The following is a 7,365-nucleotide window of genomic DNA, read 5'->3' as shown; positions in this document are numbered from 1 at the left end:
CAACACACTCTTGGATTTTTTTCTCTCTCTCTCTTGGCCAAGCAGCAGAAATATAAAGAAAAATGGAGCAAAATGGAGGATAAGAAGATTGAACTCTTGGTTTGGTCAAGTGGCCCTTAGGTGGCGACAAGTGGCTTCACCATCACCACTCATTTTTTTTTCTTTTCCTTCCTATTTTGGTCCATATTTTCGGTCAAGACTAGCTGGAATTGAGGAGATATTTTGCTCAAGTGTTAATGAGCTCATGTGGTGAGAAAGTGGTTGTCAAGTGGTGTGTTCAATCGGTAGTGCGCGGTACCCGTTGGTTCACGCCGTTTTTGCTTAAATCACACGTACTAGGGTTTTTACTTCCTATTCACTAACTTTTTATCATTACTCCTAATCACATATTATTTCTCACCTAAAAGTCACTCTTAAGTACCAAATTTGCTCCTCACTCTGTATCGAAAAAATCACCCTACGGAAAAACGCGAAAATCCTAACTTGCTCCAACTTGAAAACGAAAAGTGAAACCCTACTTTCTTGGTCCATTTGCACTTATTGTGGAATGATTGGGTAGTAGGGTTATAAGAAACGAATAATTTCCAAATAAAAGGGCATTTTTGAAAAAAAATATAAGAAATTTTCGAGTCCTCACATTCTCTCCCTTTAAAAAAGAATTTCGACCTCGAAATTCATACCTTTCGCCGTGAACAGGTCGGGATATTTCTCTTGCATGTCCTTTTCTAGCTCCCAAGTTGCTTCTTCCACTTCATGATGCTTTCATAGAACATTTACTAAAGAAATCTGCTTGTTTCTCAGGTCCTTCACCTTCCGATCCAAGATTTGAATGGGTCGTTCTTCATAGGTTAAGGACTCGTCGAGTTCAACATCTTCGGGTGGCAAAATGTGAGTCAGATCCGGATGGTATTTCTTAAGCAGAGAAACATGGAAAACGTCATGGATCCTAGACAAACTAGCTGGTAACTCAAGTCGATAAGTCACCTTTCCTATTCGCTGAAGTACATTGAAAGGTCCTATATATCGTGGTTGTAACTTTTTCTCTTTTCCTGCTCTAATCTTTCCCTTCAATGGGGTAATCTGAAGAAACATTTTATCCCCTACCTCAAACTCCAAATCCTTCCTACGATGATCGGCATAACTTTTTTGTCGGCTTTGGGCCATTTGCAGTCTCTGGCGGATCACATTTACCCTTTCATAGGTTTCCTCAACCCATGGTATTGTGGTCGGATCTATAATTTTTCTTTCTCCTACTTCATCTCAATAGATTGGAGATCAACATCGTCGTCCATACAAGGCTTCATATGGGGCCATTTGAATAGAGGAGTGATAACTATTGTTATATGCAAATTCAACCAAAGTTAAGTATTGACCCCAACCTCCTCCAAAGTCCACAATACAGGCTCTCAGCATATCCTCAAGAGTTTGAATAGTTCTCTTAGATTGTCCATCAGTTTGCGGGTGATACACTGTACTATAATTCAACTTAGTTCCTAGAGTCTCTTGCACTTTCTGCCAGAATCGGGATACAAATCTAGGGTTTCTATCGGATACAATGCTCACTGGTATCCCGTGTAGTCTCACCACTTCATCCATATAAAGTTTGGCAAGTTTCTCCAAAGAATATTTCATATTTATTGGCAGGAAATGTGCGGTCTTGGTTAATCGATCCACTATTATCCAAATTGCATCATGCCCCTTTTGTGTTCGTGGCAACCTTGATACAAAATCCATCGTTATATGCTCCCATTTCCATTCAAGGATCTCTAACGGCTGTAACAGACTTGACGGCTTTTGATACTCAGCTTTTACCTGTTGGCACGTAAGGCACTTTTGCACAAACTAGGCAATTTTCACCTTCATATTCTCCCACCAATACAGACTTTTAAGATCTTGGTACATCTTATTATTCCCTGGGTGCACCGTATACCTAGAGCGGTGTGATTCCTCCAAAATCTCTCTTTTTAACTCCTCATCCTTGGGTACAATGGCACGATTTCAGAACTTTAAGATTTCATCAGAACCTAAGTTAAAGTTAGGCAACTCCCTTTTCATCACCTTTTCCACCCACTTTTGCACCATTGGGTCCTTCACTTGGCCCTCTTTGATTCGATCCATCAGTGTCGACTTCACCTCAATATTTTCACAAATCACCTTATTCGGTTCCAGACGAGATTTCCACTCACATACATCTTCCAACAGGCTCCACTCTCTCACCATAGAACTTGCTAGTTGAGCCTTTCGACTTAAAGCATCTGCTACAACGTTGGCCTTTTCAGGATGGTAGTTTATTGTACAATCATAATTTTCTAAGAATTCCACCCATCGACGTTGTCTGAGATTTTCCTCATTCTGAGAAAACAGATACTTAAAGCTCTTATGATCCGTATAGACCTCGAAAGTTACACCATAGAGATAATGTCGCCATTTCTTCAAAACAAACACAACAGCTGCAAGTTCCAAGTCATGGGTTGGATAGTTTTATTCATGAGATTTTAACTTTCGAGACGCATAGGCAATCACATTCCTATTTTGCATCAACACGCACCCTATCCCTTCTTTTGAGGCATCGGTATAAACCGTGTAGCTATCGTTCCCACTGGGCAAAGCTAAAACTGGAACCATAGTCAATTGCTTCTTAAGCTCTTGGAAACTACTATCGCATTTAACATCCCAAATATACTTTCCTTGTTTCTTGGTCAAGTTAGTCAAGGGTCCCGCAATTCTCGAGAAGTTCTTTATAAATCAGCGGTAGTACCCTGCTAGGCCTAGAAAACGTCGTACCTCTGTGGGATTTTCTGGCCGCTTCCATTTGGCCACAACTTTCACTTTCGCCAGGTCTACAGCAAGTCCATCTTTTGAAATTACATGACCTAGAAATGCCGCTTTCTCCATCCAAAATTCACACTTGCTGAATTTAGCGAACAATTGGTGTTCTCTTAGGGTTTGCAGCACAATTCGCAAGTGTTGTTCATGCTCCTCTCTTGATTTCGAATATACTAGGATATCATCAATGAATACCACTACCAACCTATCCAAGAAAGGTTTGAACACTCGATGCATTAAATCCATGAATGCCGTTGGGGCTTGGTTAAGCCAAAAGACATTACCGCGAACTCAAAATGCCCATATCGAGTGTTAAATGCCGTTTTTGGCACATCCTCCTTTCTAATTCTCAATTGGTAGTACTCTTGTCGCAGGTCCAACTTAGAAAACACCACAGCCCCTTGTAACTGATCAAACAACTCATCGATGTGGGGCAAAGGATATTTATTCTTAACAGTTACTGCGTTTAGCCCTCGATAGTCAATGCATAACCTTAAATTTCCGTCCTTCTTTTTAACAAATAATACTGGAGCTCCCCACGGCGACTCGCTCTCATATATGAACCCCAGTTCTAGCAAGTCCTGCAATTGCCCCTTTAATTCCTTAAGGTCAGCAGGTGCCATACGATAAGGGATTTTCGAAATAGGAGTAGTTCCGGGTACTAGGTCAACCTTAAATTCAATCTCCCTTTCAGGTGGCAGAGACTCCAACTCCTCCGGAAATACGTCCGGATATTCATAGATTACGGGCATGTTTTCCAACTTAATTTTTTCTCTCGGAGTGTTAATTAGAAAAGCTAGATAATCGTGTGCCCCACGACTAAGCAATTTTCTAGTCCTTATTCCCGAAATGAGCGCAGATGAGGCTAACATACCCCTCACGTCTAATTTCAAAGTTGTCTCACCTGAAATGCAAAACTCTACCACTTTCATCCTACAATCTACCCGAGCATGATAATGAGCTAGCCAATCCATACCTAAGATGACATCATACCCCTTAATGGTTAGACTAATGAGGTCAACTATCAATTTCCGTTCACCAACCCAAATATCACAATTCCTATACATCTCATTCGCAAGCAAGATTTGACTACCCGTAGGTGTTCTTACTTCTAAGTCATAAGGTAATCTTTCAACTTTTAGGTCAATTCCAAGCATAAATGCAGGATTAACAAAAGAATGAATAGCACCGGGGTCTATCAAAATTTTGGCTAACCGGTGAAAAACAGGGATCGTACCTTCTACTACCTCTGTTGGTTCAGGCACGGTTTGTTGATCCAGCGAATACACCCTGGCCGGTACTCTCGACCTGGTCCCTCCAACATTGGTCGGCTTTAGGTTTGACTTGGCAGTCGACTGAGTATCACTGATCAACGGGCAGTTGACTATCTGGTGTTCCACACTTCCACATCTTAGGCACTTCCGAGCCTTTCTCCAGCACTCATCCTCTGTGTGGTTTGGTTTTCCACAATATCCACACGTTACTCAGGGAGTGGAGGTTTGGCCTCCCTGCGAAAAATCCCTACCTTGTCCCCTACCACTTTGGCCTCCCCTCTGGGCACCTCTTTTCGGAGCACCTCCTCTAGATGTGCTCGAAAACCGTTCACCTCCAGTCCCACGACCGGATTTAGCAGGTGGCATGTTCTGATCACTCCGCACTAATCCTTGGACTCCACTAGGTACCCCTTTCCGTTTAGCGTGGAAATTCCTCACGTGTGCTCTAGCAATCTCTATCCTTTGGGCCTTCTCCAGAACCTCCGTAAACGTATTAATTTGGGCTGCCACTAAGGCTTCTTGTAATTTCACATTTAACCCTTGCACAAACCTCCGTACCTTCCTTTGCTCTGTAGCTATCAGTTCGGGAGCAAATTTGGACAACTTTGTAAACTGAGTCTCATACTCAGCTACACTCAACATTCCCTGACGGAGTTTAATGAAATCAGCATCTCTCTTCTCCTGGATGATAGGAGGAAGATATTTCTCGTTAAACTCCCGTACAAAGTTTAACCAGGTCCATGCAGTCACCTCTCTCTCCCATTTGGCACTCACTACATTCCACCAAACTCTAGCTGGCCCCTTGAACTAGAAAATAGCGAATTGAACTTGCCTCTCCTCTGTATAATTTAAGACAGCAAAGATATTAATCATGGCTTCCAGCTATTTCTCGGCTCTGTCCGGGTCTAGTCCTCCCAAGAACTTGGGTGGAGAGAACTTCTGGAATCTCTCTAAGGCCCTATCTTGCCCCATATCGGGGTCCCTAGGTTGATTTACAGGGGCTTAACTCTGTTGTTCCACTAAACGAGCCAAGATGTTAGTCATCTGTTGGATGGCAGTTGTCACTTGATCTCCCCCTGCAGCTTGGAGTTCAGGTTGTGGCTCAATCGTTACCTCTCACTCCTTTTTTGGTTCTAGCACCGGTTCCTATTCTTGTCTACCCCCGCGGCCTCGACTAGGACCGATTCCTCGGTTAGTTCCCCTGGTTTGACTTCTTCTACCCTCCATGTTTCGGATTTACGCAACTAAAAATATATAAACAAAGTAAGGTATAACTCGTATAACACGTTGCAAAAGGCTAAATAAAGGCAATAAAACACATAATAAACAAGTACTTTATATACATAGCAAACAAGTCATATATACATGCCAGCCTAGGCAAGTCAGAGGCTATACTAGCCAAGGAACATAGAACAAAAGCCCCTATTTACATCCACCGCGACACGTCAAAGTCAAAAATAAAAGGAAACGTGTCGTCCTACTATGTTCCTAACTATCCCACAAAAATCTCGTCAGTCCTCACTCCTAACAAGTCGTCCGGCTAGACGCCGACTCAACCGACTCCGAGAATGCACTCGGCTCCTCCTCCAGATCCTTCTCTGGATCCTCCCCAAGAGTATCAGGAGCGCCAGGAGCTACAGGCGCTTGACCCTCTCCAGCCAAATCCTGAAGCACATCATCCACTAGTGCCTCGAACTCAGTCAGGATGTAGCCGGTCCGGTCTCTAATATCCGCAACCACTCGTATAAGGCGTCCAGTCGTCGCCTGAGCCTGCTCGCTGAAGGCATCCGTTCGCTGCTGCTCCTCCAACACCGAGGCCTCCAGCTCTCGGATCCTAACTCCCTGGTCTCGGAACGTAGCTCGGAGATGCTCAATCTCCGAATGGCACATACGATTGGTGCGACCAAATCGTAGCCGCTCGTTTTCCACGGCAAACACTACTCGGTCGGGGTAGGAGTAGGTCTTCCAGCAGTCGCAGCGTCGGATCTTGTGCGCTGAGGACCACCGCTGCACTGGCCCACTGGGGCTCTCCTGATATGTGATCACACGACAAACAGGCCCCTCCAAATGTGGCTCGTCAATAGGAGCGTCAGTAGGCGCGTCAGTAGGTAGATCAGTAGGCACAGGCTGGGACGGCCCAGCACTCCCAGAGGCATCAGTACCCGCCATAACCTAGGTTTGCAAGTAACATTGCAAAAGTAAGTACACGAGACGTAGACAACAAGGCTAAAGGCTAAGCTCAAGAATAAAACCCTAGCCTATCGTATCAAGCACTCAATCTATCCAGATCAATTCACAACCTAGGATCTGATACCACCTGTGCGACCCCACCTTCCCCTAAGGAGTACCAAAGGGTTCGGCGGACCGCCTGCCCAACTCTCGCCAGGACTCACTCACTCACTCGTATTACGGCATACATCCATAGACCATAATTAACATCCACAATTCAAGCTTATAATTTACATTGATACAAATCAAGGTACAAAGTCTCAATATACCCAAACTAGTTCAAAGCGTATACAATCCAAATACAACAAATTCTATTCAAGTAATAGCGCGAGTACAAGTCAAAAGTCAAACAACTAGACTACGCTAGTCTTTACCCGTCTCACGTCTCGCTCATACCCCTGTAAGGAAAACAAAATTAACGGAGTGTGCCAAAACTCAGTGAAGTTCCAAATATCAAATTGGCCAACAAACCAAGTGATAGCAAAGTAATAGTGAAATAGCGAGCAAACAAGTCAAATCAGAGAAATAGCACTTCAGCTAGTCAAGCCACATCAAATTCACATTCACATATAAGGATACAGTAACTCAGATCTTGGCTCCATTCCAGCTTGATCGATTGGTAGTTGACACTTCGTCAACTCTCAAGTAATAACTAGTCCAAAATAAACCCCACTTCACGCCAATCTCCGTCCACCGATCAACCCCCTTCTCCGGGCCCGCACGCCACATGAAACACGGATGGTAATACTCGAGTATACCATTTAGCCAAGGAGATAACACTCCACTCGACATAACTAGTTACCCAGGGTTCGTTATCTAATCGACCAAACTCTTGCCGGCTCGACTCAATTAACTAGCCACAGGGTTGCTGGAATTCTAGGCAGGATATAACTCATGTACATGTATAGCGAATCAAGTGTAATCAACAAACAAGAACAAGTTATGTTAGGACAAATGCGGTAAAGTACACTCTTGCCCTATCATTCATTCATCATGTACTCATGTAGGTCAAGTAGAAAACACATGTATTAAGTGC

Source organism: Coffea arabica, chromosome 9c, assembly GCF_036785885.1.
Source record: "Coffea arabica cultivar ET-39 chromosome 9c, Coffea Arabica ET-39 HiFi, whole genome shotgun sequence".
In the NCBI taxonomy this organism is placed as follows: domain Eukaryota; kingdom Viridiplantae; phylum Streptophyta; class Magnoliopsida; order Gentianales; family Rubiaceae; genus Coffea; species Coffea arabica.
This window is presented reverse-complemented; position numbering follows the sequence as displayed.